At 40.7% G+C, this 13,914-nt stretch overlaps 1 long non-coding RNA gene across 1 annotated transcript in view; it reads left to right on the top strand.

Annotated features, from left to right (window-relative positions):
- LOC144785534 (uncharacterized) overlaps positions 1 to 13,914 on the top strand; it is a 52,388-nt gene that overhangs the window by 26,348 nt on the left and 12,126 nt on the right. Inside the window, exon 3 of the long non-coding RNA XR_013601948.1 lies at positions 5,285 to 5,353. This is a non-coding gene — a long non-coding RNA (uncharacterized LOC144785534). The remainder of the gene's footprint in view (positions 1 to 5,284; positions 5,354 to 13,914) is intronic.

Raw genomic sequence — 13,914 nt, 5'->3', positions numbered from 1 at the left:
AGTCAACGTACTTAAGATGGCCATGTTCCCCAAAATTGTGTATCTCTTTTTTACCATCCCGCTGGTGGTGAGAGAAGACGTGCTGAAATCTATTGAGGCAGTCTTTGCGAAATACATCTGGCAATATGGTAAAATTAGACGGTCTCTGAAATATCTCTCACTGCCGGTAGACAACGGGGGCTAGCGGCTCCTAACATAAGATTTTATCAAATGGCCTGTCTCTTTAGGCAGATGGCTATATTGCTAGATTGTGCATCAAATGTGACTGAGTCCTCTTTAGGGAATAGATATCCTACTTCTATTTTTGAGTTGTTGCTAGGTCAATAAGCTGTTGGAGTTTTGCTGCGTAAAACTGACAGATGCTTCTATAATAAAAAAACGATATAAAGTGTTGGATAGTGCCTGGAAGTTCTGTAAATTTATCCAGAAGCATTTGGCAATCCCAAAGGTTAATTATTATACCCCACTTTGGAATTCTGCTTTGTTCCCCCATTTTAGCACTGATAGGCTATGGAGAGCATGGGAGGATCAAGGAATTAGAAGAATGGGGGATCTGTTTGGTGGAAATTCGTTGATGAGTTTTAAGGAGATACAGCGATATTATGGAATACCAGTTAATCAAGGCTTTACATTTCTACAAATACACCAAACACTATCAAGGATCAGACCATGCATTATTCCTGGGGGTAAAATTAATGTGATTGAGTATGTCTTGGGGGGGTAGTCAAATTTATTTGATGTATAATGTATTAACCTCAACACTCCAAAATGATCTGGATAAAATTGAAACGATATGGATGAGGAAATTAGGGGACCTGGATGCAAACCTGGATGAAGCGCTACAATTAGCAGGGAAATGGTTTTGCTCTATGAATCTGAGAGCCCAACATTATAAGACGGTATTTAACTTATATTTTACACCAGCTAATTTATATGGGTGGGGTAAGAGGGAAGACGATAAATGTCCAAGATGCACTGAGGGTGCTGCTAATCTCGTGCATATGTTTTATCATTGTAATAAGCTATCTGAGATGTTTATTAATATCCAGAAATTTTGGGAGGGGCTGCTAGGTATTAAGATCAACCTATCCCCTACCCTTATGATTTTAGGGCACGATGGTGATTTAAATCTAAATATGAAGAAGAAGCATTTGTTTTTATGTGCGTAGCAATCCTCCGGATTATTTTGGCGGCAGGTTGGAAGGATAGTACGGTCCCCTCCTTCCAGATGTGGCTCTCTCTGCTTGGGATTCATAATGTCGAATCTGCCCTATATATGGGGAGAGGCAGGAGAATGAGAGAACTAGGGCAGAACCTCTGGGCCAGCTTAAAAAATGGAGAGATTCCTGATTATAGTGCACTGCTGGGGTACTTTGTTGTGTTATTTGGTATGATCTTCTTTGCTCTTTGATCATGATGAAACTAAGCGCTATTTATGTATTTGCACTTTTTTGGAATCTGAATCTACGTCTGTTTTTTTTACTTATTTTTATTGTATAGTATTATTATTGTATTGTACTAATGATGAATTGTACCAGGTATACTTAATAAAAATATTTAAATTAAAAAAGGAAGCTGCAGGTGTAATCACCAGTAGTTGTGCATAAGCTTTCTGTAGCTTGTTGCATGTTGCAGAACTTCGGCAGTAGAAGTGGGCAGAATTTGATTTCAATGACATTAAAATTCCTCAAGATTCCGCAGAATCCCGTCACATGGCAGAGTGGGCATTTGGTGATATTTTCATAATGCAAAAGGCACCCTTGCATCCAAAAATGAATGTGAGGATGAATTTTGCGCTAAGAAATAGCGCTGCTAAATACCAAGTGCATACCCCTCAGTGCCCTTACATACTCAGAATATAAAAAACCTTATATACTTTGAGTGTGTAAGGGTGCCAAGGGGCATGCACATCAGTGCAGTCAGTGGTTTTTAAACAGGGCAAAAGAGGGAGCTGTCCCTCTATGCTTACAAAACCACTGCAGATTAAAGTTTATTCTGTGGTGTTTTTTAAACATAGAATGATTGCTCCCTCTTCCAGGCCTGTTTAAAAACCAAATACTACAGATTAATTCTTCTAGCGGAGCAGCAGAGATTATTAGTAATTCTGTATTACAAGAGTAACTCAGAATTACGAAATTACTCCAATTCTGCCGGCGGAATTAAAAATTCCACCAATCTCTAATCGCAATATGATGAAGCTTACATGAATTTACCCGGGTCCAGTGGTCTATCAGGTTTCCCCATTAAAACATAACTTTTTTAAAGGTTACATATAGTCCTTAAAGCTGTTCTATACTTACATCCAGCTACCTTGATTCGGGTACAGAATATAGATCTGTGTGGATTAGCTATTTTGCTCTTTTCTTGAACAGCTAGTTTGGTTGCTGCAGTTATGGGGTTGAATGGTCTATTGTCAATGATGAATGGTGGACTAATAACACACTGTCCATACATGCCATCCAGAAACAAATTTCACAAGATGTCATCAACTAACATGCAATGTTTCTTGGGATAAATAGCTGACTCACCATTTTCTTGGAACTTTTTAATATAAATCATTAACAACACATAGGCACAACATCTCACCTACAACACTGGAGATCAAGGTCAAACATACTAAAATCATTAATGTATATACTTTAGGTAAAATAAAATATGTATTTTTCATTTCCAAAAAGTAGTCACTTTGCTACCTGCAGGGATCTTCCTCCTGCATGTGCTGATATCTCTTCTGCATGTGGACTGTTCCCTTCCATTTGTGTAGGGTCCCATCCCAGGTGTGTTGGGTCCACTCTGCATGCGTGGGTTCCCTCCCATAGACAGAGTGCTCTGACCCGGCGCAGAGTCTCCACCCTACATGCAGAGTGGAGACTGCATTTAAGGCAGTATCCTCTACCTATTGCAGCAAACAGAAAATGGCATACAGAAAGAGGAGGTCAAAAACTTTGTGATCATTCTGAGCAATGCTTTCTTTGCAGCTACAGCATCCTCTACCTTTCTGATGCTACTTGCATTATCCTTTGCCCCAATATGGCTGATGGACTTTCATGAGAAGGCCTCCCCAACTTTTTTGAGGCTCAATTACACATTATCGGCCAGGAAGTGGTCAATAAGTACCCTCAGCTTTATGGGGTCCAGAGACCCAACTGAGAAATGCAGTGCAGGCTGAAATTTGGTAGTATATTTTCATGTGCGGCAGTGCAGTGGGTGTCCACACTTGGTAGGGGAATCTCTGTCATATGTACTGGGCCTGAATCAAGGCCCAGAACATTATGGATTTGTTCTCTAAGCCACATTCTCCTCACTCCACATGACACCACTGTACCGGAGGGTCCAGAGAGCTGACTGGCCCAACCCTCCATGTTAAGCTGGAAGAGTCTGAGCAGCGAAAGATGGTAAGTGTGTTAGATTCCATATAGGTACTATAATATAGGCCTCGGAAAACTTGTGACCCTTCACCTATATTCTCTCCCAACATTACACTTGTCACGGTTTACAATGACTAACCTTTTACCTAGCTATTACACTGCATTCAGAACGCTGTTTTTTTCCAGTTTGAAATCTCATATATTATGCATGAGGGTTATTGGAAACACAGCAGGACTGCCATCTCATGTAAAAAATCTATCTACAAAGTTCATGCCTGATGTCATCCCTAAGCCAACACAGTAATACAGCAAGGTAGGGCCCCTGGAGAGACCTATGGGTATATATGCATCACCTCTTGCTAAGATATGTAGAGGAGATTGAGACCTCCCGGCAGACACACTGAACAGAAAGGCTAAGGTTCCTGCATGCAGATACCCCAGCTCGCAGTGGTCTAACATTCCTCACGGGGTGTCCAACTCGAGACCAGGATGGGGTCCCATAGTATCACTTCAGGTAATGGGGTTGACTGAATCCTAGAGAAATTCTTGGCTTAACACCTACACCCATACTAGGTTCACTAAGGTACATCTAGTTAGGGAGGCATCGTAGGAGTATGCATCTTTTATCATGTGTTTTATATACTTGAATATATTCATGATTTTAGTAAGATGGTAGAACTATACCAGCCGTTTACCTTTATAGTACTGTTAATCATTTATATCTTATACTGTCTAACGGTTGTTGAAGCACATCTATTCTACACCAGCATAACAACTGTTCAAAAAATGATTATTGAAAACACCCAGCTTGTTTAAGTCAGTGTATCTCTCTGAGACAGACTAAGTAAGCACAAGTGACTGAGCGAAAGGTAGTACATTGTTTCCACTGTCCTGATGGATCAGGGTTGTCATGTTCGATGACTGCCAAGAACTATTCCCTCCTTGGTAAGAAGAGAGTATAGTGGCACTGTGATCTAGTTGGTACAAAAAGGGCCAACATACCCGGTGGGGGTGATCAGAGTTCGTCTGACACCAATCCTACAGTAGATGTTGTCTAAACGCGCAGATCCTGTATATTTTCTATAGGGACTACACCAAAAGTGTATATTGTCATTGTGTATAATCACTTAAGTGCACATGTGTTTTGAGAGTGATGTCCAGTCATGTGGCCACTTTGAGCTTTGTTAGAACCTTCCATGTTATAAGTCGCAGGTTGTTTTTATGCTATAAAGGTTTCAAAGTTAAACATTGTTAATATGTATGCTTATTACATGTTTAGGTTGGATTGACTAAGCAACACATTTTGACATGATGGAAATGCATTAAAAAAATCTGAATTTTTGTCAACATGAAAGATTTAAGGAAAATTATACATTTAAAATCAGCACCATTTCTATTTTGCCAATTTAAAATGTATGTGATGCAAACATTGTATACCTCTATCATACATCCTACCCACATATAATCATTACTTTATACTTTACAATTTCGTACAACCAATTATAAATATGTGGAATATGTCTTCCAAAAAATATGGACCAGTTCAGCATCCTTTGCAATGCATTGTTGGTGTGGCTTAAAACTCTCTCCACTTAGATCAGCAATGTGTTGAACATGTTGAAAATCAAAAATGTCAACATTTTAAAGTAAATTATTTACAGAAATTAGCCCTTTAAAGAACACCATCCCTTTTTTCGAATGTTTGATGTTACGAGTATTTTGTTATTTTTCAGTTTTAGCTATTTGTAATTAGAAATAAAATGAATATGGAAGCAGCGACAGCAACAAGTTTGTTAAAGACGTCTCGGTGTCAGCACTTATAGAAAAAAATATCTCTTTTATCAAAAGTTATGTAGATATGCATCATTGACCCAATGAATTCAAATGGCTCTTTTGGTTTTCTCATTCCTTTACAGTGGATAATCCGCTGGCCAAAGAGCATCCTAGCAGGACCTTTGGCAAGAAACAAGGCTCTCAACTGTGAGGTGAGCACAAAGACTTTCTGACAAACGTGAGAAGTAGGAAGCAACCACATGGAGGGATATTGCGCCCACTGGCAGAATAATAGGATGAGCAAACTGGGCAAGCGGGAAATGTGGACATCACCAGCCAGGATGAAGATATTATATTCCTACTATCAGAGAGGTTGAGGGAGAGATCTCTATGGCTATCTGGGACTATGCTTTTAAGGTCTAGATACTCGGAGAGATGGTCACTGAACAGCCCTGAATGTTATGCAGCCTCTTGACCTCCTTGATAGCAGGTTTAAAGTTGCGCCTGCCTTCTCATCATGCCTCCTGTTTTCCCATCTCCCAGTTCATCTGTGATCCCTATTTCCCCTGCTACTTCTGTATTTTATACTTCTTGTGGAATGTCTAGTCCTACCATGCCCAGCCATGTGATGTCCACGTCTGAGAAGGGTTTCAATGTTGTTGTCAAAGAAGAAAGCGAGGATGGCCAGGACCTATTGGTCCCAGGAAATGAGCATGATTCATAACACCCCACTTATTAAGAGAATGACTTTGCTATTACTTAGCACAGTGGATTGTTGATTTTACACTTTTTTATAACTATGGACTTTGTTTTCCCTGTTTGTATATAGACTGTACCTCATGACATTTCCTGATGTTTTTTTTATTAGACCAACCACCTCCAAGTAACCTTTCCCGTTCCGATGTACTGATGTAAGGTTCTATTTTCTTGTGTTTTTGCCCCTCCCCAAGACAACTTTTCATTTCCTCACATATATGTTTGTGAATAAATTGGAATATATGTGTGTGTATACATATAAAATGGATATATAGACAGACAGACAGACAGACAGACAGCCAGACAGACAGACAGCCAGACAGACAGACAGATAGACAGACAGATAGACAGACAGACAGATAGATAGATAGATATTACCTACTGGCGGTCATCAGTAGGTAGTAACAGTTAGGACCTAGTTTCCAAAGGAAAAACATTTGTCATGTTTATTATTTTGGCACTGAATCTTTACGAAATTCTCCTAAAAAAGTGGCCCACATTGACTAGTTCTGCAAGGAAAGTTTTAAAGCGATACATCAAGTGGGGGCAGAGAAGGGGGGGGAATGTGTATTTTCCTTGCAACTTCCCATAGGGGTTATGAACATGGCTACAGCCCGAACTACTGGACAGAATTACACCACATTTGCAGAGAGGTAGCTGTTGATCCAGAAAGAGCCCTTTTTGTGATTTGGTGTAAATCATTTCAGTAGTTGCAGAATTATTAACACAAATTTGTATATCTAGGGATGAGGACGCTCCGTGAATTCCAGGGTTGGATTCGCGAAGTCATGTGCCACCAGCAACGATGTGAATGAGTGACCACAACCTGACTGGGAGGTTGTGACTGCCATTTTAAGTATCGGCGAACTTAAAATATATTTGCAAAATGATTAAAGGGGTTAGGGTAGACCCCATGAGTGTGTTAGAGGAGTGTGGAAGGGACCTATGTTGGGTACAAAATTGAGTTATATCATTTTTTTCTCTACTTCGTAAATCTGCAGATTCACTGAGGGGCTCAGTGTGGCCCCACGTGTTTATCTAAAACAGAGCCTAAAATCTTGATTCACTTCGAAAAAGATAAAAAACACTTTCAGACCTACACAGACACCCACACAGGTACTTTCACACCCATTCACAGACCCACCCAGGCAGTCATGCACCCACTCACAGACCTGCACAGGCCTTCACACACCTACTCACAGAGCCAGGCAGGCACTCTTAGACTCACTCACAGACCCACATAGGCCCTCACACAGCCACTCAGATGTATGCAGGCATTGACACTCCAACTCACAGATCCATGAAGGCACTCACAGACTCACTCACATACCTGTGTAGGCACTCGCATACACACTCACAGAGATATGCAGGTGTTAAGTTTCATACAGGTGCCCAATATAGGCTCATGTAGCAACCCAACCTTTCACCTATATTTCCCCTTCCATTACACTACATAATAGTTGTAGCACTGACCTTTTAACTAGTTACAGTAATGCCTAAAACATAGGGTTTTTCACTGAAAATTAGCCTCATTCATTATGCATGAGGATTCTTGGAATCACAGCAGGACACAGCAGGACACCATCTCCTGCATAATAACTATGTATAAGGGTCATTCCTTCCGTCATCCTAGTCCTACATGACACTTGGCACTTGTTTTGATCCATGCCTTGACAAAGTCTATGGGAAGACGAAACACGTGTTGGCAGTTTTGTCTGGATTGAATATCAAAAGAGAAAATAAAAATAAACGAATAACGTCATTTGAAGATACTTATTGATGTGGACTCTGCTTTTTGAGTTAAACTTACTTGGTCATCAGAAAGAAAATTTTTGTGCAGAGAGATGAGTACCTGAAATATTGACTTCATGAATCTAAGGCTCCTAAATTGGCCGTTCTTGAAAACATAAGGGTGTGCTGCAAATGTCTTTCTAATATTTATAAATTTGTGTACACAACTTGTTTGTTGTAACCAATGGTACTTTTTGGGTAGTGGGTGCCAGAAAGATCAGAATAGCACCCCGATAACAGTAGAAAATTTCATGTTGATAAATACTTCTTGTTCTCACACTGTGAATTGTTGACTGCAACTGATCACTAGATGTGCGATTCCATCTCTTACCTCTGTATAAGGGAACACTACTACATCTCTTTTCTTAATATAACACAGACATCCTTTTTTCCCTACAAGCTGACATGATAGCTTCAAGGAAAAGGTAAGGAGGCCTTCAAGGGATATATTTCAGGAGAACAATCAGTTATTCAATGTCAATTGCGGAGAAATTAATTCACCAAATGTGTAAATCATATAATCAAAATATAAACACATTGAAACATATAAACATATAAACAACAAAACACAGAGGTGTATATAAAAAGAATTTTATCAAAAAGTTCATTAAATCAGCAATAAATCAAAAAAGCAGGTAGGGAAATGCTGGTATAAATGACGTGATAGTACAATAATCAATACCACAGCAAAACCTAAAAAGAACATCTATCTCAAAAAACAAGGTGAATCAAACACTGTAGAGATAAGATGAAGGTCGACGTTTCGGTCTCTTTACAATAAATTTATCGAGACCATCCTCAGGACTGATGTCATTAAAACACTGCTGTAAGCTGTGCTGTAATCGAATGGACTGAGATACCACAGTGTTGGTCTCAAAAGGTATTTTATCGTTGTACCCCGGTAAATGCCTATATATAGAGCATGGCCGTCGCTCAGGCTAGAACGCTGAGAGTGTAGTGATCAGTCGATTAGAGATGGCTGAGGGCTCACAGGAATGGATGTTCCGTGATGTGCAAGCCAGGGATCTGAGATTCTCTTATTGTGCAATATCTGTGTCCACGAACACGTAGTCTTTTAGGTTGAATCAGTTGTCCAACTGGTAACAACAGAGCGCTAGGTCACTTAGTTGCTGGGGTTGCTGGAGTATGGAACACGGTCAAACTTAATTTGGCTGGAAACACGGGAGCGCTCTGTTGTTACCAGTTGGACAACTGATTCAACCTAAAAGACTACGTGTTCGTGGACACAGATATTGCACAATAAGAGAATCTCAGATCCCTGGCTTGCACATCACGGAGCATCCATTCCTGTGAGCCCTCAGCCATCTCTAATCGACTGATCACTACACTCTCAGCGTTCTAGCCTGAGCGACGGCCATGCTCTATATATAGGCATTTACCGGGGTACAACGATAAAATACCTTTTGAGACCAACACTGTGGTATCTCAGTCCATTCGATTACAGCACAGCTTACAGCAGTGTTTTAATGACATCAGTCCTGAGGATGGTCTCGATAAATTTATTGTAAAGAGACCGAAACGTCGACCTTCATCTTATCTCTACAGTGTTTGATTCACCTTGTTTTTTGAGATAGATGTTCTTTTTAGGTTTTGCTGTGGTATTGATTATTGTACTATCACGTCATTTATACCAGCATTTCCCTACCTGCTTTTTTGATTTATTGCTGATTTAATGAACTTTTTGATAAAATTATTTTTATATACACCTCTGTGTTTTGTTGTTTATATGTTTATATGTTTCAATGTGTTTATATTTTGATTATATGATTTACACATTTGGTGAATTAATTTCTCCGCAATTGACATTGAATAACTGATTGTTCTCCTGAAATATATCCCTTGAAGGCCTCCTTACCTTTTCATTTAATTACCCAAGCCCTCAAGGGTGTAACTGGGTTGCTCACCTCTTTGAATCATGATAGCTTCAAAACACTTGCCACCACGCATAAATGTCTGCAACTTGGTGTTCCATGTTATAGCGGTTCAATCTGGGTACACTTACCTAACCTTCAATGAAGGAGAAACGGTACCCTTAGCATAAAAAATCACACTTGTACACAAACGCCGAAATGCGCTTTGCTTCTACAGAAAAAATACTGACAGCAGTACAGACCGCTGTAGTAAGAGAAAGAGCACTGGCTCAGGGGAAATGAATAATTGTCGTATCTCCGGTATCAGCCTTAGAGGCTGCTACAAAGGCAAGCGTTCTTAATGCTAAAGCCTTACATCCAAGATGGATACAATGGGCTAGTTTTCTCACTGCAACAGATGTAAAATACACATATGACTCTAGTCTAAAAACACAAGCATTCCTGCAATATGAACAAGAATATCTTCCCCCAAATGAAATAATTCCTCTGGATCAGTATGAATACATTATTTACACTGACAGATCTGCTCAGCTGGCCGTAGGAAGTAAACAGCAATACAGCAACACACGTGCAATTATGAAGGGTCGTATGCAGGATGGCAAGTTCCATCCTAGCAGTACAAAGACACAGTCTCTAGGAGACTGCATGGCTCAGCTGGCAGAACTGAAAGCCCTATTACTGGCACTAATAAATACGGATCGAGAATTCCCCACACTAATTGTGTGTGATTCTTTTTATTGTGTCCAGTCATACAATGAGTATCTTCACTACTGGGGTCAAAATGGGTTTAAAGATTCAAAATGTGGCACTATTAAGAATAAAATGCTATGGGAACAAGTAGCCGTGTTGAAAAACGAATTACCAAGAGATCACATGATACACACGCTGAGTCATCAATGTGATGGCGTTCAAGTTGAAGGGAATTCTTGGCTGAAGAAGCTGTGAAGGAGGCAGTAGGCACTAATGCTGTAGCTGCAATCACTTGTTCAAAAGCAAGATTAGACAGACAGATAATGGTAGCTGTCATTGCTTCACACAAAAACGGCACAACCTTCCCAAAAGGTTTTCCACTCAAGTACTCCTACAAGTTAGATGCAAATAACATTCTGTATACTCAAATTCCAATAGTGGTGGATAGAGTAATACCAGACATGGATCACAGATTGGGTTTAATTCTAGCTGCACACGAGGGTCTAGGTTCTGCACACGCAGGGATTACTGTAAAGGATTCATTATTGAAACAGCACTAATAGTGGCCTGGGTTAACTAAACAGGCAAAGAATTGTGTCCTAAATGGCAACATCTGCCAGCAGAGGAAGGGTTCCACTGTAGCCCGTCCAGCGCAGACACCATTACTAATATCAGACAGACCACTCGCTTGTATCTAATTGGACCAATGCAGCCCCCTACAATCGGATGGGACTTACAAGTATATCTTGGAGGCAGTGGATTCATGCTCTAGATTCCTATGGGTATGTCCTCAGCACTCGGCTGACGCTCGAACTAGTATAAAAGATTTGCCAGTCTTCATAGGGACATACGCAGTTGGCATATTGGGTGTAGCATTGCGGTACTTCTCTCTGTTCCATCCCAACGGAAATTTTGTTTTGGAAAGGAAAAACCGAGGCTTAAAGCAATCTTTAACAGCAAGGGTATTCGGTTTGGGTGGTAGTTGGGTCAATCATTTATACGGGGTCCAACGAGCCCTTATTAAATGCCAAGAAATTCCCTAGGAGGTGTCACTCCTTACAAGTTCCTATTTAGGACAAGAATGTGGGTACCTGATCTCACTTGTGAAAGCACAGAGGTGGATGAAAAACCATTTGACATCAATGAACTTTTGGTTGTTTTACAGGATCTGAATGTATCACAGGCTCTAAGCGATGTGCAATTAAAATGCACCACCACTGGGGAAGTCAAATCAGTCACAGCAACACCTGCCTAGGTCCCAAAAGTCTTGGATCTGGTCAGAGAAAATATTGTGGACAAAAATGAATTTGGGCCATCATACCGAAACCTCAAACCACTGTGCCTGCCCTTACAAATAGGTGAACACTACCACCTCTTCGTTATTTATGTTGTTCTCAGTAGTGGGTATGTCTATCTCCTACTACCTGCTTCATTGTCTCACATCACTCTCTGTGTGGATAGTCATGTATAAAATCAAATGTGTGTGTGAAAGCTAGTTCCCTGCGCTGCTCTAATGACCTTCTCTACCCTTCTCTAGTGGAAAAAAGGGGAGGGGGGTTGGCAACGCCTCACGGAAGTAGCCACCAGGGGGATGTGTCAAACTGGTACTCGCTTGACTCCCCACTATATCATCATCAGCAGATGCCAACCATGAAAATAAAGGGGATAAAACTGTGCACAAATGAAACAACTCTGTGTAGTTACATGAGTGACCCTCTGAGCAATAGGACCTTTCCTCCGAAATATGAGTTATAGGACCTACTCAATTAAAAAGAACTGGGCTCCACTAGCACTTCCAACTTTATTCTTTGCCGTGTGCCTGTTCTAATAAAAACCAACATGTTTCATCGCCGCGTTTATACATTACCGGCGATTTCATCAGGGTTATTCTGGGTCAGCGTGATTCTTGCACTTATCTTTTAATTTTCTCCCTTTATTGAACCTAAATGCACATATGGAAACAAAAAGGTGTAACACACACACATATATATTAATTCAGCCTTGGTGTCTCAAGTGGGTAAGTTCTGCCACCATTGCGGATATCTTGCTTATATACATTACCAGGTCGCCTTATGTTATGGTGCGTACAAGGCTCCTGTAGAAGAAAAATGATTTTAAGAGAACCCCTTTTATCCGTATGTGGGTTCTTGTGTCCGCCCTTTGGTCGATATCTAAAAAATCAAGTAAAATATATAAATTTTTGTTGTTTTGTGTTCATTGCATTGTTTTTCATAGGTTCCCTTGCTGTTAATTATTTCGTGAATGTTCCTCTCGATATTTGTCAATTGCACCTTTTGATGTTTATCTCTATGATGTTCACATCCCTAGTTATCGTGAAGCCCCTGCCCCTCGAGGTGCCTGTTGTTCTGTGTCACAAGCGCGTGTTACTTTTAGCACCCGCTGTTACTTGTTATCTGACAAGACCATCGAAAAACATCGATGCGTGCCCGCCGGCACACTCGGCATTCTACAGTATTGTTGCCCATTCAGACTTCCTCACGTATATCTCTCTGTCTCACCCATGTCGCCTGCGTGCTCCTTACCGTTTGTGCAGTCAGTTGTGGCCTCCGCTCACCCTGCTTGTTCACGTTAGTCGTCGGTATTTCTGTTTTTAGACGAAACCGGCGGAACTTCCTGGTCACGTGTCTAATGTGTTTCCTGGAAGTGACGTGATTTTCTATACTGTCATGTCGGCCATCTTTGAATGGGTCCCTGGCTACAGTATTTACCTGGAGTTCATGACGATATCAGGTTTATAATATTATTAAACCGTGATACTGTTGGGGACATATGGATTTCTTGTGAGTTAATGGGTCAGTCGTTCACTTTTGCGTCATAGTTTGTAATTAGTCGTAGAATAAAATCTTTCAATAGCCCGCCCTGGTGTTCTATGTAGTGGGTGCATCTGGCTCTTACTATTGTTAATATTGACCTCATAATTTGTGATGGTTTAGATTTTGTCTGCCTCCATTGGTGATAAACACACAATATGTGCGTATCTCCTTCACAGTTTTTCATTTGTTTTCCATTATCTCCTGGTACATTTATGCAATGTATACTGCCATAGCTATTTTAATCAGGTTGAGGGGAACTTATGCCATTCAATAGTATCATTCAACCCTTGTTGGTCCATAGATTCTTCAAAAATCCAGCGGGCTTCTTTTTTTGTGGAGTATACTGTCCATGTTGTGCTGGTCCCCCCGTACTGTTCAATTACTATCCAACGCAGATCCCTGGGTTGGTGTTTCTGATTCACGAAGTGCTGTACCAGCTTGGTCGTCAGTTTTGCAGCTTTCAGGGTGCTAAGATGCTCCTGAATCCTGATCTTTATTTTTCTAGAGGTGAGTCCAATGTAATGTAAATTACATGGACAAGTAAGTCTGTAAATCACATTGGTTGTGTTGCAGTTGCTAAAAGTGTTCAAATGCCATGCCCTGCCACTGGCTCTGGTAAATGATTTCACTTTACTTGTAATTCCGCAGACTGTGCAGCTCCCACACGGGTAGTGCCCCGGTGGAATATTAGTTTCTTTTACCACTGGGACTGGGCATGAGTGGACCAGACGGTCTCTCAAGCTAGAAGCTCTTTTGAAAGCAAACCTAGGTTGTGGCATCTGCTTGAGGTTGGTATCTAGTATGTGCCAA

This window comes from Lissotriton helveticus, chromosome 10 (genome assembly GCF_964261635.1).
Source record: "Lissotriton helveticus chromosome 10, aLisHel1.1, whole genome shotgun sequence".
Classification (NCBI taxonomy): Eukaryota; Metazoa; Chordata; class Amphibia; order Caudata; family Salamandridae; genus Lissotriton; species Lissotriton helveticus.
Note: the sequence above shows the minus strand (reverse complement) of the source record. Positions and strands in the feature narration are given on the sequence as shown.